The sequence below is a fragment of the Echinops telfairi genome, unplaced genomic scaffold, assembly GCF_000313985.2.
Source record: "Echinops telfairi isolate 266 unplaced genomic scaffold, ASM31398v2 ScPeMD7_27;HRSCAF=92, whole genome shotgun sequence".
Classification (NCBI taxonomy): Eukaryota; Metazoa; Chordata; class Mammalia; order Afrosoricida; family Tenrecidae; genus Echinops; species Echinops telfairi.
In genome coordinates, this window is record NW_022103924.1 from 5,762,977 (window position 1) to 5,774,382 (window position 11,406).

Sequence of the window (11,406 nt, forward strand, 5' to 3'; positions counted from 1 at the left end):
TGTAGCAGCTCAACCAAGAGCCAGAACAGGAGAGAGTGAAGGTCTCTCCACCCACAGAGTATAAAGTTGAATGTCTTTGAGGAGCAGCTTGTCTTGTGGAGTGGGGTGACTCTAAGCACTTAATTGGGAAGCTAACATTGCTGACCTAAGGAACTAGAAGTCAAGGACCTTCTGGCTGAAGCTTACAGTGGAGTCGCCCAGGGTCACAGAAAGGTATGGTACATGAGAGTATGTACCTGACTGGAAGAACTGTGCCTTGAACATTTCTGATCAAATTGTAACATATAAACTTCCCAAATAAATTCCATAATAGTCAATATTGTCTGTGAATCCTGTGTGGCGATTGCAATGAATTATCACACACAACTGATCTGATAAATTGTTGTTATTGTTGTTAGATACCATTCAGTCAGTACCAACTCCTAGTGATCCTATGTACAACAGAACACCTCACCATCCTCAAAATTATTTTGAGGTTTGAGCCCATTGTTGCAGCCACTATGTCAATCTATCTTGTCAAGGACTTTCCTCATTTTATCTACCCCTCTACCAAGCATGTTGTCCTTCTGCAGGAACTGATTTCTACTGACAACATGTCCAAAGCACTTGAGAGGAAATCTTGCTACTATTGCCTCTTAATGAGCATTTTGGTTGTACTTCTTCCAATATAGATTTGATAATTTATGCTTTTGGTAATCCATGGTACTTTTCAATATTATTTGCCTGCACCCCAATTCAAATGCATCCATTCTTCTTTGGTCTTTCTCATTCAATGTCCAACTTTCACATGCATAGGAAGCATACCATGGTGTGGGTCAAGCATACTTTACTTTTTAACACTTTAAAGAGGTCTTGTGCTGAATATTTACCTAATATAATGTGCATTTTGATCTCTTAATTGCTGCTTCCATGACCGTTGATTGTGATTCAAGCAACACAAAATTCTTGACAACTGCGGTCTTGTCTCCATTTATCATGGTGTTCCCTATTGGTCCAATTGTGAGGATTTGGGCTTCCTTCACATTGAGTTCTACTGAAGGCTGCAATCCTTTATCTTCATCACCAAATGCTTCAAGTAGTCATTTTCAGCCAGCAAAGCTGTGTCATCTGCATATCTCAGGTTGTTAATAAGCCTTCCACAAATCCTGATGTCACATTTTTCTTCATGTAATCCATCTTCTCTAACTAATTGCTCAGCATAGAGAGTGTGTGTGTGGTGAGAGGATACCACCTTGTCGCACACTTTTCCTGATTTTAAACCAGGCAGCATTGCCTTTTTCTGTTCAAACAACTAGTTCTTGATTCATGGACAAGTTCTGCATGAGCACAATGTAGTGTTCTGGAACTCTTGTTCTTTTCCAGGCTAGCCATAGTTTGTTATGATCCACACTATCAGATGCCTCTTTTTAGATCAATTACATCTGATACAAGCACATGATGAATTGCTCTGCACCTTTACTGTAGTCTTCTGCCTTCCAAATGTGAAAGCAAGCTAATGCCCCAATGGGGTGGGATGAGATGAAAACTTCTTCCCATTCCCTCCAACATTATTTACAGGTCAAGAACAGGATTCTGGTGCCATACTGACTGGGCTCAAATCCCAAACTGCCTCACTTGATTGTGTGACTTTGAATATTTCACTTACTGGTAACTTCCCCCCCACCCCCCCGCCCCGCCCAATAGCTTTGTTAATTTAAAATTCACATATATGTTTCCATAGTTAAGTTGTTGTTTTTTTAAGCTGTATATACATCATCACAATCTGTCCTGGCATACCTTCCCTCCTTTCATATTTGTTATTTGAGCCATCAATTCCCCTCAACCTCTGCCTCCCTACCCCTGTGCTCCTGGCCCATCCCAGTAAGCTATTACATCAGTCATTATCTCTGTGTATCCACTCTTTCTGTGCTTCATAACTTAACATTGTTTTAAGTTTCCATTTTCCCCTTAATAAGCAAGGAGGAGGAGGAGCCCTGGTGGGCTGCAATCCTCAAAATCAGCAGTTTGAAAGCACTACCTGCTCCAAGAGAGAAAGATGGGGCTTCCTACTCCCATAAAATGTTATAGTCTCAGAAACGCACAAAGGCAGTCCTACCACATGTCCTATAGGGTCGCCATGGATCAGCAATGAGTTTTTTGTTTTTGTTTTGTTTGAGAAATAGTACTAGTCCTATTATCCTTGTTTTATAATATATAATTACTACTAGTAGTAGTCCTACTAATATCTTCATTTTATTAATGAGAAAACTGAAACTTCTTAAAAGTTAACTTACACTGTCCCATGCAGCAAGGTTAGGTTTTGAGCCAAGTCAGTTGGACAGGCAAACCCTGTTCTTAACGCCTAAATAACGTCAGAGGAAATGGAAATAAGATTTCATCTCATCCCACCCCATTGGGAATTCAACTTGTTTTTATCATTTTTCATCTCTGTAACGTTTGGAAGACAGAAGAATCCAGTAAAGTCTTGGAGCAATTTTGCATGTGCTTGAGTCAGATGTAGTTGACCTCAAAAGAACTATAGTGGTAGATTTTTATTTGAAACTTTATTTGTTAAATTATGGTTTATCTCTGAAGAGAAAGACGTTTTGATGCCAAAAATGAAGAGGGGAGGGGAAAGATAATACCTAATTTTCAGCCCAATAGAAGCAGTGTCAAAATCTCTGGATTTCATAAGATCTTCCCACATGAGTGATTAATTCAAACTTGGGGTGCATGTGGGGTATGTGTGTGTGTGAGAGAGAGAGAGTGTTTAGATGTGTGTGGGAGAGAAATCAATTTACTGTATTTTTCAGTTGAGTCTAATGAACCAAAATCCCTATTTCAGGCAAATTGACAGTGAGCTCAGCTAGGGCTAATAGTAAAATGGGGGTGGATATTGATGGCTAGGTCAGGATGAATATACCATTCCGTTATGAAGAGGTTGCTCTGAGTCTCTCAGACGTCCAATAGCTTAAAGGTGTTCAGAAGGGTTGTGCTCCTTCCCTGACATGTGGAAAATGAGAGTGTTTATTCGTCTATTTATGGAAGTATGAGATTGTCCATTTATTCATCCATGGAACACTTACATGCATCACACTGAAGAGTATAAGAATACATAGATAGTATAACAAACACTGGGTGAAATATTTAAGCTGCAATATAGCGTACCTATTATTTCTCATTTTGTAGCAATAGAACAATGTAATATAGTATTCTCTGGTATGGCCCTCCTATGCGTTTGTAAGAACCCCGGTGGCTCAGTGGTTAAGAGTTCAGCCACTGTCTGAAAGATGGGTGACTTCAATGTTCCTTGGGAGAATATGTGACATCTGCCTCTATGAAGGTCATGGCCTTGAAACTATCAGGCAGGTCTGTTCTGTCCTACAGGGTTGCTATCAGGTGGAATTTATTTGACAGTCACCTGATTGATTTTTTTGCTTTGATATACATATGGCATGTTTATTTTAGTACTTAATTGATTTTAATATTGCACACAATATTAATAGTTGTAGAATTACAGTTTGCCTTTCTCTTTTTTCTTTTTTCTTCATGCAGTAATAAAAAATACATTACCATTGTAATTAGAAAACCAAACAGTAAGGTTTTATCATCAAAATGTTATGCCTCCACTTCAAAGTGCTTTCAGAGCAGTGAAGAAATAGACTCTGAGCTTACACACATGCACCTTCACATACACACACATAGTCATGGACTCACCACACTCGTTCTACTTCACATGTACATATACTCACACACAGATATACACACATGCATAAACTTACTCTCACACATGTGTATTCTCACTCACAATACAGTCACTTATGCACCTGCACACACGCGCGCGCACACAGACATGATTGCATACACTCACACTTACTCATGAACTCACATACTCACTCATACACATGTACTCATAGATTCATATACAAGCATAAACTCGTCCATGTACATGCTGATACACGAGTGTGCACTCACACACCTGCATTTACACACTTGGGATTCATAATGACAGTCATGGAAATGGGGTCTTTGAGAGTCCTTATCTCACACTCACATCTGAGCACCCATAGCTCCCCTATACATTAGTGAAAACCACAATAGCAAGCCTACTCTGCTTTGCTGAAACACCAAATAAAAACTCCAAACACATTGCCAGTGGGTTCATTCGGACTCACAGTGACACTGTAGGACAAGGAAGAACTGCCCCTTTGGGTTTCCAAGGCTATAACTCTTCAGGAGAGTAGAAGCCTCCTATTCTCTCTCAGAGTGCTGGGTGGGTTCCAGTTACTAACCTTTGGGTTAGTAGTCCACTCATAACTTATATCACCACCAAATACATTGCCTAGTTCTACTTTTAATCTAGTGCATATTACCTTGGAAAGAAAGTTCTACTCAAAGGAATCCTAAGTCATGGTTTCCAGAGGGATGAGCCATCAGATTTAACAGGAATAAAAGAAAGAGCAAGGGTGTTATTGCCAACAGGGCAGTGTGTTTCCTAAAGAAGAATACTAGACAAATTCTTCCCTGTGGTTATAAATGACATGGAGGTGGGTAGCAGGGTGTGTACTGGGCAAGTCAACTGAATTCATACTCATCATCCTCAATTCAAGCACGGTGTGGCCATCTTAAAAGCAAGTACTTAAGTTCATCAAAGACTTCAACAAAAGGAAGAAAATTGACAATTGACATGTAGGACAAAATTAATCTCTAAAATTTACAGAAAACTTCAGAATCTTAATGCCAAAAAGAACACATGAACAGACATTTCACTAAAGAAGACATTCAGGTGGTCAGCCAACACGTAAAGAAATGCTCATGATCATTAAGCATTCCAAACTGAAAAGCCACTGCTATCGAGCTGATTCCAATGCATAGCAATCCTACAAGATAGAGGAGATGTGCCCTTTTGGGTTTCTGTGATTATAAGTATTTACTGGGACAGAAAGGTTCATTTTCTTTTTCTCCTATATCTCATTGCAATCCCAACAGCCAAAGCCTAGAAACAACTGAAATGCTCGTCAGTGGGTGAGTGCATAAACAAACTATCTATCGGTGCGTGCACACAGTGGAATGTTGCTGTTAGGTGCCTTCGAGGTTGTTCCAGCTCATTGTGACCCTGTGTGCAACAGAATGAAAAGCTGCCCTGTCCTGTGCCGCCCTCACAATTGCTCTTATGTCTGGGTCTCTGGTTGCAGCCACTGTGTCGATTCGTCTTGCTGAGGGCCTTCCTCTTTTCCCTGCCCCACTGCAAAGCATGACGGCCTTCTCCAAGAACAGGTCTCGCTTGACACGTTCAAAGTATTTCTACCATAAAATAACAAAGTTTAAAAATAACGACAAATCAGTGAAACATTGCACTACATAGATGAGCCTGGAGGATATTTTGCTGAGTGAAATTAATTACAAAAGTCAATCATTGCATGAAATTGAGGCTATGAAATATCAAAGAGTTTTGCATAAAAAGAAACCTGATTTGATGGTTACTAGGGATTGGAGAGGAAGGGAAGGTAAATCACTAACTAGAACATCACTGAGATAGTTAGTTTATTGTGCCAGCCTGGCCGATAAACACATGTGGGATTAATTGAAGGGTGGAGAGATAAATGGCTCGGCAAGCCTCACCTTTCTTGTCTCATCGGACCAGTGTGCGGCTGCCTTGCTTGTTCTGTGCCTCAATTTGCAAGCTACACTACTTGTAGAACACCTAATCTGTGGAGTGTATTGCTGTAATTTGAGGTTCCTTTAAGACCTGGGCTTTGCCACACAATTGGAATTTACATCTCTTGAGCTGGGGACGGACTGTTGGTGACCTAGCTGACTGCTGGTGACCTGCGGTGCTGTTTTGTTGCCTGTGCTGGGATAGCCTGAATCTCTCTACAGAGAACTACCTGGCGGCCCTCAAGACTTGAAGGACTGCCATTGTCTCACAACTCTCTAACACGTTTGAATTATACTGAGCCATTTGTACTGTTTTATAATTTAACTGTTTATTTCTTGTGTTATCTATCTATCTATCTATCTACCTATCTATCTATCTATAATTATTAGCAATCTGGTTTTTCTCTCTAGAGAACCAAGTCTAACACAGTCACTTAGGTGAGAATACATAATAAGGAGGAGGTCATCCAAAAATTATTAAAGGAAAGGAAGAAACTGGGAAAAGTACAAGAGTTAAAGTCAACAGAAGTAAATACTATTATGTTTTAAATTCTGTAATAATAATATGTGAGTGTGTAGACAGGAAAACTAAACAGGTTCAGGAAGGCTAGTGGATTATATTCACAAATATACCATGAGGTTGCAAAGAGTTCATAGACAAATGGGATTAAAAGATAATGGATTTTTCCCATGAACTTTTGGAAGCCCCATGGACTTGGCAGAAGAAATTTCTACATGCATATGTTTTATATGCTAAAAATATATCCATGAGTATAATATAGCATTCAGAGGACAAGGTTATAAAAACCTCTTAACCATCACTAAACACTTGAGGGCCTAGGGACTCCAGACTATAGCCCCAAGTGAAACAAAAGTCAGTTGACAGGGGAGCAGGAAGAAAGAAGAGGAATTAGATGGCACCTGGCTTTCACTACTAATCATTGAAAGATAGCACATTAGAAGGTGCTAGATAGAGTGGAGAAAAACGTGGAAAGAAACTGAACCCTTAAAAAGACCTGCCCACCAGTTGCATAGAAACTGGGGGACTCCCTAAGACTATGGCCCTTAGTCACCCTGCAGGGATGCGACTAAACCCATCCCTCAATTTTTAGGCAAAACAATTGAAAGCCTATAAGGTGAACATATGAACAACTGTGAAGAAGACACAAGACTGGGTAGTGTTTCATTCTGTTGCATGTAGATGAAAAAAATCACACTAGGAAAAGTGTGCCCTCCTTAGAATAATCAACCACTGAGATCAGAAAGGCAGCATTTGTTAAAAGACAATATTCAGAAGATAAGAAAGATTAGTGAAGAAGGTGGATTAGATATGAGAACCCATGTAGAAGTGGGATATGTAATATTACTTTTTGAGGATTGCAATCAATGACATAAAATAAAATGTGTATGAAATATAGAAAGAAAATTGAATTTATTGTATAAACACTCAATTCACAATAAAAAAAAGTTTTACAAAAGTAATGTCTTTGCTTCCTAACAATTTAAAGAGGTCTTTTGCAGCAAAATTGTCCATAGCAATGCAATCTCTGATTTCTTGACTGATGGCCCCCCTGGGCATTGATTGATGTGGATCCAAGTTAAATGAAATCCTTGACAATGTTAATATTTTCCTGATTTACCAAGATGTTTCTTATTGGCCCACAGAATGGGTTAATCTGAATGCCTACAGGCAGAAGGCTGGCTTGCACAGTGAGATGCCCTTAGAGCATTTACCAGCTCTAAAGAAGCTCTGTAACCTTTTCCTGAGCAGGGCAGAAGCCAACTGCTCCATAACTATAAATTGGAGGGCCAGAGAGAGCTGTACTTACTAGCAAGGCTAAGAAGAGGCATTATGGACAAAATAACTCTATCCTTAATGCTTTTTTTATCCTGACCTGTAACTTATTAATTTCCCTAATAACCTGCCCCTCCTCTGCCCATAACCGTGGTCATTGTCTGTGAATTCTGTGTGGCCTTTGCAAGAGACTGTCAAACCTAGTAGAGAAGCAGAGTGCTATGGGAGGAACAGTTGGTGTCAGAATAGGGTAAAGAAGGATGGAGGGTGGAGGAATGTTTGATCTCTGTCTTGTGGAAACTGGCCTTGGATGGATGTGGAGCTGGATTCTCCTTTCCCTTTGTGCAGTTCCAGTAGGTCAGATGTAGAACCTCCAGCCATTTCAACCCCCCACTCAACACACACTTTTTTTTTTGCTTTGCTTTTGCTACAGTCAAAATTAAAACCACGAAGGTTGTCTACTAGATATGTAGTATACATGATACAGGATAACAATAATTTTCACAAAATCTTACTTATAAAAACAAATGCTTTCCCTACACAAAGCCAGACTAAACAAAATATTCACCAATAGCATCTCCCAGGGTCACCCAGAGACTAGACTAGCTGTACCAAACACGTGGCTGGAAAACTTGGTTTGACCTGGACTGCACATCAGACAGTACTTTGAAACTTCACCTTGGCTAATGAGAATTGCCTGTTGGTCACCCAGAGGCAAACACATACCAGAGCACATACCTTCAGCTTGCAGCCCTTCTTCTTCCTGCTCTGTCTCTCGACCCTTTTTGTCAATGACCTGTCTCCCTTAACCCTTCTTTTAAAGGTAACGATTGAGTAACATTATGATTCTAAGCCACATCTTACATTTCCTCCCATATTTAACTTTCTGAAATTCTTTGCTCCAAGTCCTTGGCTTCTTGTATTCCTTTTGTGAGGACACAGCCTCTCTCTCAGATCTTTTGTGTACATCCTCCTGGGAAATAGGACAGTGAGGTGGAGTTTAATTTCAGACAGACCTGGAACTGGACTCAAATTCCAGTTCCAATATTTAGGTAATGTGAGACTTTGCTGAAATCACAATCTACTAACCTCATAGGAACTCCGTTTTCTTAGAAATGTTACATGTCAGTTGCTATTGAGTCTGTCTCTACTCATATTGTTCCAGTGCCTAACAGAATCAATGAGACACTGCCTGCACGAGCTTCCTGGTAAATTGCAGATTGGACCATTGTGAGGCAGGGTCATTGGCTTACTTTCAGAAGTAGATCACCAGCCCTTTCATTCTAATCCATCTGATTCTGGAAGCTACTCTGAAACCTGTCCAGCATCATAGCAAAACATAAACCTCCACCCACAGCTGAGTGATGACTAGGCATGAAGGCCATTAACTAGAAACCCAGGTGTCCTCAAAGGAAGTTGAAAATTCTACCACTGTGCTGTACACACAAAAAGGATAGCAATAATAATAACCAGCACACTTTAATCATCTGGGCCTAACTTAGCTGTTCCTTTGTATGGCATTTGGGATGCTACGGGAGTTTTTAGGGGGAAAAAAGAAACACTTCCAATTGGAGAAATCATGGAATAGTTCATAGGCCAACTGACATTTGATTAGGATCTTTAAGGAAGAAGGGAATTTAGGAGTGAAACTTATAGGGAAATGTATGTAGCTTATAAAACTATATGTTTATGAGGGATGTCCAAAAGTTCATGGAATAATCCTATTACCATCTGATCCCATTTATCCAAGAACTTTTGAAGCCCCTTTGTGTGTGTGTTGTGTGCATATATGCACTTGACTGTATATATATTCTTTTTCTTTAATGGATTAGAAGTAAGGAGGTTTAGACATTCTTATTGATAGGGAAATACCTGAGCATGTAGTTTATCTCCAAGGAGGCAGATCCAAGTGTGGAAGCAAGAATGCTATTCTAAGCCACTAGGCAGCATCACAAGGACATTAGGAGAAGGAACAGGGTTGAGAATTGAGAAGCCTAGTGTGGTTGTTACATAATCTGTTGTCAATTTGAGACTTTAGAGTGAAGAAGTGGAGTTTATCCTATCAATCAGGTTGCAGCTTGATGACCTCAGTTGGAGGTACTAAGGAGATAAATAGCTTGTTGGAGAAGAGGCACAGACTCATTTCCTGGGAGATATTGCAGCTGACAAGACACATGGAGCTACTATAATGCCCTGAGCTGGAGGAGCCATGAAGAGACCTCTGCCAGTACTGAGATGCTTCTACCACCACTGAATCCACCAGATTTCCCACGTGCTGGCCTGTGATCTTCTTGCATTTTGGCATTATTGCATGGCTGTGTGAGTCTAAAGAGGAGTTTATGGACTAGTATTGGACATAAGGGCTAATATTGGACTTATGGACTTGATCTAGACTGGGGTTGGATATTTTCTTACTGTGCAATTACTCTGTTTTATAATGCTCTTTCTTACACACGTACGAATGCCTATGAATTTGTTTCTCTAGTCAACCGAGACTAACACACCAATGACATGTGAAGGATGTATAAACATAGGTGCCCAGCATGTAGCACATTCATGGTCAAAACATGCACTCAATAAGTATTTGCGGTTTTTGTTTGTTTGTTTTTATGCCTACCTATATAAGATAGGCAGGATAAACCATCCCAAGGAGAAAACAAGGAAACTGACGGTTCCTGGGGGACATGGGAGAAGGGGAGGTGGAGGAAAGAAGTGGGGAGCCAACAAACCCAGGGACAAAAGAAGAACAAGATATCTAAAATTGATGGCCAGGAGGGCATAGAATGCCTGGTGGGGCTTGATCAAGTGAAATGTAGCCAAGCGGTATTACTGGGAGCTGAACAAAAGTTGAACATGATAGTGTTGAATTTAATAGAAGACAATGCAAGAGATCCTCCAATCAGCACCTGGAGCTATTACCAGCTCTGGTGGCTCTGTAGCATAGGCATTGGATGGCTAACCTCAAGGTTAGTGGTTCAAACCCACTAGGTGTTCTGAGAGAGAAAGACATCTGCTCCCATAAAGATCTATAGTCTTGGAAACCCTAAGGAGTGTTGTTATGAGTTAGAATCAATCACTGACACTGGGTTTAGTGTGGTATTAGAGCCTCAGAGATTTATGGTCTGACTGCTCCTTGTTTCCTCTGCTTTTCACACGTCTGAGGTCTTCTCTTGTTCTTCCTTTATTAAAATAACTATATTATCTGATACTGATTATTACAAAAATAATCATGAACAACTAATCTGGGATTCCAGTAACATAACTAACAATAATAAATAAACATATGATGCATACCTACATGTGATGGACAAATTTTTATTCACAAGAGTGTTCTCATATAACCACACACCCCTCCCCAGGGGGAGGAAAAACAGAAACCATGGGGGAAGGGAGACAGTGGTCAGTGTAAGACCAGTACATGAAAATAATAATAATTTAGAATTTATCAAGGGGTCATGAGGGTGAGAAGGGGGAGGGGAGAAAAACCAGGATCTGATACCAAGGGTTCAAATAGAAAGTAAATATTCAGAAAATAATGACGACAACATATGTACAAATATGCTTGATACAATTGATGAATGGATGGTTATAAGAGTTGTAAGAGTCCCCAATAAAATGATCTTTAAAAAAAAGTGTTCTCTAACTTTTAATCACATGCCAGCCTTCTTACCCACTTCATTGTGTCTTCAAACCAAGTGGATCTAAACTGGGGCAACTTCCATGATCTCACACAAGGTGATAAGATTTGGAAAAATTTTAGAGATATTTTTGGTTGTCAGACTGGGAAGGAGTACTATTGGTATTTAGCAGACTGTGACCAGATGACCCTACAAAGAATCATCCAGCCCAAATGTACTCAAAACACTGAGACTGAAAAATCCAGCACTGGGTTTTAATTGTTACTCTGTATTTACTTTCTTTTTTTTTCTTTTTAACATTTTATTAGGGGCTCATACAACTGTTATCCCAATCCA